Genomic DNA, 13,081 nt, shown 5'->3' with positions numbered 1-13,081 from the left:
GTTTTTGTGTGTGCGCAACACATGCATAAAATAACACTCAGTCTCCCTGTGGCAAAACAGACTGAATCTTGTGTGTTGGAAATGACATTTGCCCTTCCAGATGAGCCAAGTGTTTTGCTGAGTTATGGGTCGTGGCTCTGAAAGTCACTTTACAATAAATTAACTTGAAAAAATAAGGAGTTAAAGGGCTAGTTCTGAATTTTTGGAATAAGATCCTGATAAAAGTTTATAGGCTGTAAATAACAACAGTAGCKGAATCTTTTGACATCTTCTTCCCTTGATGCTACTAATCTTGGACATATCTTTATTGGGAAATATATTTATCTCAGTATCCCATGTGGATAATCACTGGTTTCTGTCTTAATAACGTCCATTTCCAAAGTACATGTACCGATCAAATAGTCTTATTTTATCTATCCAACCAACTAAATAAAAAAAAAACAATTATTTTAGTTCCATAGTGACTATTTTCTATCATTTTATCCAAAAACATACCAMACCGTAATTTTTGTAAACCATTACACCCCTTGTAAAAATAGTTTGTTAATGAAGTTGTACTGGCATCCACCCCATGAGGTTTTTTTTTTTTAAATATTATTATTCAAATTAAATTAGGTAGAGCCCCACTTTGATATCAGTCCCTCAATTAAAGATGTCTCTTTTACGATTAACAATCCCTTATGACAACAGGCTGTTGGAGGCGAACATGAGCAGTGGTAGCATCAGATGAAGGAAAACAAATCCGTAAACAAAAACCTGCCTTGTGGAGCTGACAGAATACACTTTTTTTTCTTCATTTTACTCTCACTATGTAGTCATCCTTAACTGGAGAGAAAAGTGACGAGAGGGCATTTACTGTTTGCTACTATGGGATGAGAGATTTCCAAAAAGGTCTCCCACTTGTACTCCCTAAAGCAAAAAGTACCTGTCTCTTTCTCCCTCTTTCTCGTCATTCCTATTTTTATATACTCCTTTCAGAGAATATCATCACACTCTGTTCGACTCATCCTGTAAGGTTAAGATCCTCTGCTGAAAGTTTTTTTTTTTTTTTTTCTTTTAGCCTCCGGACTGTTTTCCATCTCGTATTCCCTGACAGGCTCAAGCAATGCCCTGGAGGGAAAACAAAAGCCCATCGCCCAAAATATATAGACTTCCACTGGCGTGTGAGCATAAGCGGCGAGAAAGTAGATCACTTTTAATGAAAAGCATTGTGTTTGCTTGGAGGCATTGGTGAAGGCACTGGTTTTTGTCTCTATATAAATATCAAAGAAAAGAGGGAAGAGCGAGAGGTGGTATCAACCTGGAGTTGTTTGTGGTGACCATTTCCAGTGGTTTTGCTGTTTGGACACCACGTATGTCTGTGTGTGTGTGTGTTCATTTTGGAGGTCTGTATATGTTAGAGATACACTAACAAGATCCCCAAAGAGAACCTCACTTGTTAAGATGGTGTGATCTCACCATGCACCTTCTCTCATTCATACCGACTTAGCCACTACATTCCCTATTGAGGAGGCCACACAACTTGGGAATATCAAACTAATGCATCGATTATACTGCGTCAGTCACAGGGAGAACACTACCAAATTGAATAACACTTTTCCAATTGCACAACGGAAAACTCACACGCACACACACACACACACACACATAGTCGGAAAACAATCAGCGATCCATCCCGGTGGCATTCTCTCCCTACAGGGTACAGTAACTGCCTCTTACCGCTGAGATAACCCTCTTGGGGAGAAACAGAAGTATGGCATGTGATTGAGTCACTCACACCTCCATATGACTGTTAAATTGTCTTATATCTGCAGTCAATTCAGGCTCAGTGCTTTACCCAAGCCCCATGGGCCCGGGTGATAATTTGAGTTTTATTGAAATTCTGCTCCAATGGGTTCAAGGTGGCTGAAGGTCGTTCTTTTACCGTCACAAATGAGATGGAGAGGAAGCACTCTGATAAMGCCTCAAGGTACTAGCTCTCTCTAACTCTTTACTTTGCACTACTGTGTTTTCCTTGATGTCAAAAGTGGGGGGATTATTCAGAAGGCACAAGTCAATTTYGTGGTGCATCCAAACATGGTTAACAACACCATTTAATGAGCTTGGATATAGCTATCCAGTTTCTGCCTCTCTCCCTTGAATACAGCCCTGGTTATTATTATTTTTTTTTTTACTTGTACATCGCCCTGTTCTTGGCAAGAAACTTTGAGAAACACAGAAGAAAAAAAAAWTTAAGCTACTCTTTTGGGGATTAAAGTGMAGACTTTAGGATTTTCTGTTCAATGCCAGTGGAGTTGTCAGTTTTCTCTCTTATAAAATGCCATGTGATGTTTTAGGTCAGACTTGGACAGGGTAYCAGTAGGAGTGATGCTTACAGAAGCYAAACTGTTCTGTTTTGGTTGTCCTGACAACACACGTAATCGCTAGTATGAGCTTGGATGACTTTCTGTCAACTTAGTTTCCTTATGTGATAATTGTGCTCTTTCTATTCACTCCTTACCCCAGGCAAGGTCATGAATGGGCCCATTTATTATGGCCAGTGGGCAAGAGGATSCACCTTGGAAAGGTTGCCTATTATTCACAGGACAAGACAGAGACACACATGCATGTCCTCAGCTAAAAGCAGTTTAGAGCGAACCGTATATCTAAAATGCATGTGTTTTAGTGTGGGATTAAACAAGCAACACACTCACAAAATTAAGACTGTATTTTGAAATGTCCTGGCTAAGATTTAGACTCAGGTAACTTCTTACAGTGAGGCAGCACTGCAAACCACTACTCCAMCGTGTCACATTGGATTTAACCTAAAGTTAATATTACAATCACCACCAAATAACAKGATTCTTCTAAATGCAAGTACCAGGAGAAGAACTGTGAAATTTCTGACAAATTAAGTGAGCCATTTGTTTCCCTTAGGTTAGATCCACTATGATAAGATAACACTGGAATCTGCTGCATGATGCACTCCCCGTAAGACTCTCTATATCTGATTCACTATCTTTATTTTAACTACACTCAGCTTCTTTCTTCCCCTCATTCTATCACATTCGTGTCTTGCTACCCTCTGTCTCGTTTCTTTATCTTTTAATTTCTGTCTGTCCTCCATATTGGACCAGCATATTACACGATGGTTATCTCGGTTCAGGCGCATGACAGTAAAGGGCGGACTCTTCTGAATTTTTCTTCTAACTCTGTTGCAGCTGGGTAAGCTTCACAGACATTGCTATGCGGACTGAATTTTCTGAATTTMAATTATTTTAACTGCATTTGGATTTGCACTTTGTTAATGACTACTCATTCTTAATTAGTCTTAAGGACAGCAGTACAAGACTGACTGATATAGTTTTACTAACTCAGCACTTYACTGTCTGCTTCAGAAACAACTATGCATTTACTGTCTGTGGGTAAACCATTAGCTGTAGCTTTAATTGCTAAATGCCAGTCTGATAGTCCCATTGTGAGAACCTTTATGGACSAGTCAATGAGTGCATAGGCGKCAGACATGATTTTATGACAGTCTGTCAGAAATAACTTTTCAAATGAACTAAAGTTTTGCGTGAAACAAATCTTCCCCAAAGAAAAGGATAAATTACATGATCATTTTGCTATCTTTTTTAACACAGTTTATAGTGCAATTAGGTGATACRTTTTCAGTTCTTTTTGTTCTTTTTCCAAAGCAGGAGAGCATATTCAGATTTTTTTTTTCTGTACTTTAAGTAGATATGCTCTCATTACTGTCTTCAGTACAATGTTTATAAATGAAGTCAGTGAAAGCACAGATCATGAAGCTATAAAAACTTTTTTTTTTTTTTTTGGTAATACACGTTGAAACATGTCTACAGTTTACATGCACTGTGAGAACGGGAGAAAGAGATACTTTGAGCAGGTAACACTGAGGCTCGATGCAGTGCTGACATGTTGCTTTAATTTAACCTCTTGTCTGTCAAAKAATATGTTGGATTTGGAAATGTTCACAGCCGTTATGAAATGAGAGCTTATATTCTTTGGGGAAAACAGATGGAGTCAGCTTTCATGTCTTTATTATGCTAGCCRCACTAACTAGTTTCTAAGGARACAGCCATGAAAATTTAAAACATCAACTTTAATCATTTCTGATTTTTTCAAAATGCTATAATTCCAATTTAGAGCAACTCTTGTTTGTGATGTCGGATAACAAACAAAAATTGATACAACTCGTTTGTGACTATTAAGGCTATTAAAATACATAACTCAAAGCTGTGCACCTTTAAGTGCATTTTCTTACATTTACCTTAATAATACCTTATTCATTGTTATTCTATTCTATGTATAATTGCATACTTGTGTGATGTAGATTTCATAATCTGTAATCACCCATGATGGGAATGGAAGGATTTAATCACTTCATTGATGCTCTTTTTAGAAATCACTGTTATTTTTCCACTCTTTTCACTTTTCTTTTTCTGTGAAAACAGTGTTAAAACCAACTCATTATTGCCAAAATGAGGCTTTAGTGAAAGCTGCATATTTCTGAGTGAGGTGATATTGTTTAGCTAGGCTAAAAACAGTGTGAATGGGGTAGATGCTTATCTGTAAAATCCAAGCAGTTCGCATTCARACATGTAGAAAGATTTATCAAATGATCAAGTGGCCCTCYCTGAAATRGGTGAATTTATTGGATTACATTTTTTCATTCAAAAATGTTTCTGATTCTTATGAAACTGAAGAAGTTGGAAATACAATATATGACAAAAAGTGAGTGCGCTTGAAGGATTAGAAGGTCAGCCAGAATCTTGTTCAGCCGCCTGTGAACTGCCGAGGACAAGTCTGTCTTACTCCAAATCCTGTTTTGTGAAGTGAGGAGCCTGATAAGGGTTGTAATTACCTTGTTTCAAAACAGCAAATTGCCAGGTGTCTTAAAAGCAGACAGGCGGGCTCAGGTAGTAACAGCCATAATGAGTCTAGTTCTTTGAGGACAGCGCTGCTTACTTATGGATCTGTTTTTGGCTTTACAAAACTTAGAAAACAGAGAGATCAAAAATTTTTTAACCTTCATCTCTCCATTGTTCTGTAGAAGAAATCTCTAAAAATGTTATATTTTAGTGGTTTAGTTTTATAGGCAGATCCCTGAGTGTAGTTCAGGAGTCTTTGCTTGTTGAAAAGAAATATATATAACAGGTCGAAATTTTACATTGGTAGTACTTTATTGTAATTGTAGTTCATACTAGGCATGCAAGTTATTGATAAATGAGTTAATCTAAAATTGACTGATACTATCATTTGACTAGAGATCTTATCACTAAGAAGAGATAAGACTGAAAGTTAGAAATATGTATTTTGACACCTAAATAGAGAAAATCTTTCAATTGCTTTAATAAAAGAAGAGGTAATCATATTTTTTTCTCATTTGTTTTTAGTCTATATGGGAAAAAAAAAACACTAAATCAGCAGACCAGGCCTCATAGAGAACTGGGAATTGGTGTCAGTCAGAAAAAGCCTGATCGGATCGTCATATTTACAAGTGCTTAAGCAGAGGGGGAAAAAAATCACCACTTGTCATTAAGTAGAGACCTCAAAAATAATCATAAAAGATAAGGCAAAAGCCATGCTGAATATAAAGCAGAAAGATAAATAAAGACTCAAGAAGAGATGCCCTGGGATAAGGGGGAGAAAAAAAAGAGTGCTGCAGAGGGGAGATGGATAGATGGGAAAGAAGGAAGAAAAAGAAGGTAAAGAGAAAGCGGGTGAGTGAGTGGGCGGTGGGGTTATGATGAATTAAAGATGACACTCTCCTGCAGCCTGGTTTCTAAAGATCACTCTRTCTGCTAATGTAATGTTAATGAATGCAAATGATGTGCCTAACCTCTCTCCTCTGACCAAGGCATGGGAAGAGGAGCGAACGAAGGAAAAGATAGTGAAAGATAGAGGGCTGTATATGAAGTGGTAAAGTTAGAGTACAAAAGTGCTGTCTCTGCAAGTTGCCAATACTTGGAAGACTGGGTGACCACTAACATTATATGTATGCTTTTTTTTTTTTTTTTCTTTTTGGATTTATTTGCAGTCGCTGTTGTACTTTCTCCTTCCATTTTACAACAACTCAATTACAAACTGCTAATCATGGAAAAGAGCTTCTGGCTGCAAGGTTGATGCCTACATTTTATGCGACACGGTAGCCCAGATGTGTGAGGCCAAGATAATGTCACCTTGCTGTGATTATAGGATAATTTCATCAGGTTCTGCTGATATTGTATGTATATTAATTGTCCTTACACTGCAATCTCTCTAACATCTGCCTGTGATTTCACTTTCCCCCTGTCTGGCTTTACTTGTCTGTATGTTCTCTTATCTCATGTTTTCCTTTTATGACTCACACTGACCACATCCACTTTCATGCTGGAAATGTTATTTTCACTCAGCAACTGCAAGCCCCGAACTCCATTAATACATCTGTTTGGGCGATCTGTAATTTGCAAGCCAGCTCATTTAAATCCTGTCTGTGTCTCGGCAAAGCAGGACTTGTGTGTCATCACTTTGAGCTAATGTCTCAGGGGATGGCAGATTATTTTCTGTCCAATTTTCAAATCAGACACATTGTCATGTGTGTCTTTAGGGAGACATTGAAATAACACATTTCTTTTGACATATTCCTGTTGAATGTTCTGCTTTTTCTATTTAAAGCAAAAAAAAGCCCTTCAGTAAGACCGATAAAGCAACAAAAGTCTCACGTCCATGTTTGAGGACGTTCTTCTTTATTGAATAAAATAGTGTCTCTATTCATGTTACCTCTCTATTCATGTTATCACCAAGGAGTCTTAAGCAATAAAAATGTTTTTAGTTTTCAAACTTAATCTATACTACGTCCAGCTCACAGACCTTACATGATATTTGGTTCACTTTCGCACTTTTCTTTTACCCAGTTTTATTGGATAGCCAAAAATAAAGTCATCTCTATCAACACAACAGGTAAAAACCAAGAGCTATTTCTTTCACACTTCACAAAAATAGTTTTATACGTAGGTCATATGTTGGATCCTTGTCCTCAGGTTTAAAGCACTCAGGGCTAAGACTAACATAGCCGTACTTCACCAATCAAAGTCCAATACTGGATAGCATGACAGGCTTCACTTGACAAATAACAGTCTGGTGCTTTATTACCATGAGTTATCAAATAAGCTCAACCGATCTTAGACATGGAGGAAGTTATGTTCGGTTTTCCAATCAAACCATTTTTAGACTGGTGATTCAGTGTGTGGAGATACTGCCTCAGTCTGTCACGGACTTTTATATTCCTCAATTCTCAGAGTGGCCGACTGATTAGTATGGAAGATTGTCATTGGCTAGCCTCACCACAAGTCTTTATTAGCTGTCCCTCGGAACACAACAGGGCAACTCAATACTTTCTTTATTTCTTACATCAAAAGAAGAGTCTTGTACATAGAGAAAATAGGTTGTGAAGTTTTGAAACGCACTCCTTAACATATAGGTCTGGCTGGTTGTACAGGTAGTCTTGCTGTGCTCAAAACATTTTCTTGCTTTATTCCAGAAATACTCCAGTCTGTCAAAAAATAAATTGCTTTCATATTCATAAATCCCCTGAGTGGACGGCTGATTAGTTTGGAAGATGCAGCACTTCTCTCTTGTTTGTTTGTCAGCCGCCCCATATTAAGATTCCATGCTCAGCAGGCTACCCTGGGGTTTCATCATTGTTAAGTGCTCATTTCAGTCCTGCTGATTTCTCCTGTGGTATTTCATCTTTGTCTTCCTTTCTTTCTGTCTGTCATCATTTTTGGGGGTTCTGTCTTTTTTTTTTTCTTTGTCCTACCATCCTGTTCCCATTCACATCAAGAGATAAACCCTACCTAAATAAAGTTATCTTTGGGCCTGGGATCTTTTATTTTCTTGCTACAATAACAAAGAGAAGGCCTTTTCCTGCTCGTTCACCCTCCAGCATCTGGACATGATTGTCTCATTGAATTACAAAATATACCAGCAACCTTGGGCAGGGCGACGTAGAGGAGGGCGGTTAAAGGATGGATGAATGGAAAAGATGGAAAGGGAATGGAAATCCTTAGAGAATACTCTGGCGTATTGATTAAGGAGCAAGGAAGGCTTCGAAAAGGGCTTCAGCACATGTTCTATCGACCAGCAACCATGCAATCATACAGACATGGTCACAAAGGAGGGATTTAAACAGACATGTAGCTATTTTGACTTTTTCCTAATTGTTAGGCTTACACATAATCGCTTAATAAGATTTAAGAGTTCTATAATCCATTCCATCTGTTGTTTTTTATCTATAGAAATATTCTTTGGGCTAGTGCTTGTAATATGTAATAATGGAAGTTCCTGTGATGTATCACGCGACTGCTTGCTGACGTGTAATTGCGTGAAGAAAGCTGTTCCCTTATCGATCTGTAACACAGGGCCCCCATCAATGTTTAATGCAGTCTCTCCCTTACTTTCATTTCTCTTCCTCGTTCTCTATATGCCCCTCTCTCTCTCTCTTTCTCTCTCTCTATCTGTGGAAACAGCCCACCATTTGGTATTGATCCATCACTTGCTGCTAATAAGAAGGAGCAGCGCTCTCTGGGGTTACAGGCCCTGGCTTCACTCTCTGATTGTGACTTCTGAGTTTTGAGTAAAATAATTTGGCGTATTATTTTGAAGACGCCTTTTGCTAAAGAATCCCTAACATCTGTTGAGTAAATAATATGCCTATGATGTCGCTATACTACGTCTTTTGCACTGACACCAACGAGCTGTTGCTTTCCTCTGAATTTATGAGCAGTATTTACATAGTCAACATTAGGCTTTTAATGTGGGTAGTTTTCCCACAGTCTGAACTGCTGGTGAACTTGGCTGTGTTTAATATACTAGAGCTTGCAAATAGAGCTGACACAGCAGTGTATAAACAAAAGAGAAAAGGCCCTGAAACACTCGGGACTGCAAAAGTTTTGGTTCACCTTTACCGCCAAATTACTTTTAAATTAACAATATGAAAATGACTTAGTTTAAACTGTAAATTGTTGCTAATTGTCTAATGCATGACAATTGATTTGTTCTTACAAATGGAGTTCTATTTTGTCTGTTTTACATCTGCTTTCTTATGCTTAAAGAGATACCGTTTAGAAGTCTCACTCAGTTAGAATTGCTGGCCTACGTCGTTGTAATATTATAATCTTTAAACCCACTGCCGAAAGAAATCACAACTTTTAGGAACTACATATTTTGTTGCCGAGCAACCATAAAAAAAAATAATTTTAGGATCCGAATGCTGACTGATGTAGACAAATTTTAAAACCAAAACTTTCCTATTCCTAATTCTCGCTGAGTTATAGACTGCCTATGTTTCCCTAAATGATTTCTGATTCACACTTTTCCTTAGTTTTTTATTACCGCAGCATATTGATGAGGAGACATAATAAACGTTCCATCTATTGTCGATTCTCCTTTTATTCTTGCAGGTTTGCGGGGGCTGGTGCTTATCTCCAGCAGGCGAGAGACGGGGTACGCACTGGATTGCCTGTCCCTTGTAGGGCAACACAGACACACAGGACAAACATTCATGTTTAGAGAGGACAATTTAGAGACCAAGTAACCTGACAGTCATGTTTTTGGACTGTGAGGAAGCTGTGAGAACCCACACATGCGGAGGGAGAACATTCAAACTCCATGCAGAAGGACCTAAGGCCCGGATTCAAACCCAGGATGTTCTTGTTTTACCAGTTTGAGATACACTGAGAAATCTGGTGACCAAAATTTTAAGATTATCAGTTGGATTGACTCAGATCAGGATTTGTCTGGTTGGAAACTCAGTACCGGTTTAAAAGGAAAATACCTTTTCAAAGAAAAATGTAAAAAAATCAATACATGCATAATTTGGCGTCATTCAGGCTAGAGAGTGAGACCTTCACCAGTTAAGCGAAGAACAGCAGTATTGCTCTGTTCAACCTGTTGAATGTTCAACCTCTTCTTGCCATGAAACATTCGTATTCAGAAATGCTGATAGCTTCCTGGAAAGCTACATGCTCGAAGGAACAAAGTTAAGGAAGCCTGTAATGCTAGTGGTGTGATGTCATCGCTGCTCCTGATATAAATATATAAATAATAACAAAGAACACATTACATTATACACATCACATACATCAAGCACACAATAGTTGTCTTTGAATTTCTATGAAATAACTATAACTTAGACCTGCATGTCTTGTTTTTCAAAATAGTTATTCAAAAACATGCGGTATCTAGATTGCAAAAATGGTGAAGAATAATACAACAAAGAAAAATTACTAAAAATATAAGGTTGAAAAAAAAACTAAAATAGTAAATATTACTCTATTTAAAACAGTAATTATTTATAACATGCATGCACTTTTAAATCAATTGATGTTATTATTCACATTCACTTGGCAAAAAAAGATGAACAAGACAGCTGATTTAAAACTTGCACACAGACACATTGGACATTTTTCAAATCCCCTATGCCTGTGGACAGGTGTTAGAGATGTGGCACAACTGCTGCTTGAGCCCCACCTTGTTGCTAATCACCACTTAGTACACTCCATTTACTCATGTGCTACTTTGATATTCTGCTAATGGTGGACATTAGATCAGGTGACAGTGCTCATCCTGCCTTCCCATGAGGCCTCTGACCTTTTTTGTCCCCTACCCACAATGTCTTTTACTTCGTCCCCTCTCTCCTCTGTGTTTTAAAGGAAATGGAAAATGGCCTACCAAGTGTCCGTGTGATTAGACTAAAGCTTCTGTGATTTCCCCTGAGAAAGGGCTGGCAGTCCCCACAATGCTCTCTGGCACAGGGAGCTGTTTCATGCTCCTATCTCCCCAGCTGACAACAAGTCTTAAAAACAGGCAGGCTGGAGCTGGCTGACTGTGGAAACTAGACAGAGAAAGGCTGATTTTAAGGAAATTGAAACACTCAGACGAAAAGCCTAGTGTGAACAAGGCTGTCCCGGTAGGTGTACACAGAAAATCGATCACAACGTTGACTGCTGCAGGTAAAGTCTACGTATGAATTAGTCTGCATTCTATTCTTTCATATATTAGTATTTGAATGTGTATCTGATATATCTTACCTGTCTGGTTAATGTCTGCTACATTTACATGTAAGTGGAGATAGTTGAATTGAAGCATTTCCTAACATTCACATTAATATGATTTTTCTTTTCTTTAACAGTGCCTTTTGATCTAGATTTTATTAGCAATATGAGTGACTGATTTCCAATCCCAAATTTTTATGATGCACTGACCATGAGGATTTTTCTTTTAGAAACTAAAATGAAACAGTGTTTAACGTATTTTATTGCCAGCCTCACTTCCCGTTATTCTAAAAAGTCATGCGAGCATTTTAAGATACCTTTTGATAGTCACCGTGTGTATGTTGGAAGCATTATTGTCTTACAGAAAGAAGGTTCCAGGTTCAAATCCCAGCCTTGGGTCTTTCTGCATGTTGCTTGAATGCTCTGCCTATGAATGTGTGGGTTCTCTCCAGGTGCTTTGGCTTCCTGAAAGCATGCCACAGCATGGAAGAGCGATGGATAGGTTGATATTTCTTAAGCAATACCAATTCTGAAACAGTCCTATTAAAAAGCTAATACTTAAGAAGAGATTTGTAAAGTTCTTTAATGAATACAATTAAAATAAGAATGCAATTTCTGGTAAGGGGTTAGGACACCCACACATTTCTCCACTTTAAATAACTACAATCTCACAAAGGTGTATACCTTGAATTAAATACATTTATTTACCTGCTAGAAATAAAAACTAAAACATTAGTTTTCCACATGTGGCATTCCCCCCCGAGTCAGTGTCAGTCCATTGATTATGATTATCAGCTGATACTGAGTCCCTATCTAATACTTCAAAAATATATAAAAAAATTCTTTATTTTATTATTTCATCCACCTTATTTATCATGCAATAGAACACTGAGAGTGTGCAAATCAAGCTCTGGGTATCTTTTGGTGYGACAGTTTGGATAAAAGAATAAAAATAAAAAACGTTGGGCAACATGACAAACTATATTTACATTCATTGTATTTAATCCAGAGTGGACTCACCAGCAGCTTTGTGCATGTGTGATTCCATTGCATTGTGGAAACGGGATGGACTGGGTATTCTCTGTGCTCTACTGCAGGCTGCTGCATGACGCGTCTGCAAACTGTTACTGATATGGGAGGGGATCATGCGCCTCTCACTTGCCTGCTGAAACTGCAGTCGGTGCTTGCCCATTTTCCGCCAAAGTCTCCTATAAACCAGAGTATATGTTTTGTCACTTGATTTTTGGAAAAAAATGTAGCAAAAATGGCACYTGTGCTCCAACTTGAAGCTGATGCCATATTCTGCTGTTTTATGCAATGAGCTGGGCATAAAACTGTAGACAGTCCACTAGACAGTAGACAGTCCACTACGTAACGGTATATACTGTTATTATTCCTATTTGGGTTTAAAATAATCAAAATCTATACATATATCCGATCCCGGGACGTGATGCCAGATTCCAATCAAGTCTGAAACCACGTGATGGGACCCGATTTCCAATCACGTGATCAGATTGAGACCTCCCTAATGTCCCCCATATGCAATTTGGTTTGAGGCAAAAGTAAATGCGCAATCAATACAATTCAAAACAAGTCAAATGGCTGTGTGTAAAGCAAAGAAAGTTGTCTTATTTAAAATTTAAGAGGGAGGATTTCATCACACTGCGATCCCGTCCCTGTCAACACTTGTTTGGATTGGATAACCATTGCTGAGGCAGTGGAAGGTGTCCAAGGCAAAAACAATTCCTCTGAAAATTCCCGAAGCACCTTTCTTATCTGCTACAGACCATCACCCAGACATACCATTCCTCCTTCAGCAAATGAGTTTTATCTGTTTGGGAAACACAAACACAATCAAGGGCATGTTCTGGCATGACACATTTAAAATGTGAAATGTTCTTTCAGTTTATGAGGTGAATCATTTAGAGCATGGAATAAACAGTCTTTTACAGGGGAAGTCTTCCATTAAAATGGCCACGCATCTTTTAGTCTCTTATCTGTAAATCAGACTGAGAAAAACTGGCAAGATTGGTTGCTTTGTGCCA

General features: G+C 38.2%; 1 protein-coding gene across 1 annotated transcript in view; it reads left to right on the top strand.

Annotated features, from left to right (window-relative positions):
• ephb1 (EPH receptor B1) overlaps nucleotides 1-13,081 on the top strand; it is a 171,313-nt gene that overhangs the window by 46,924 nt on the left and 111,308 nt on the right. The gene's annotated exons all lie outside the window — the stretch shown is intronic.

Source organism: Poecilia reticulata, linkage group LG17 (genome assembly GCF_000633615.1).
Source record: "Poecilia reticulata strain Guanapo linkage group LG17, Guppy_female_1.0+MT, whole genome shotgun sequence".
In the NCBI taxonomy this organism is placed as follows: Eukaryota; Metazoa; Chordata; class Actinopteri; order Cyprinodontiformes; family Poeciliidae; genus Poecilia; species Poecilia reticulata.
The sequence above is the reverse complement of the archived record's forward strand: the minus strand, read 5'-3'. Positions and strand labels throughout refer to the sequence as shown.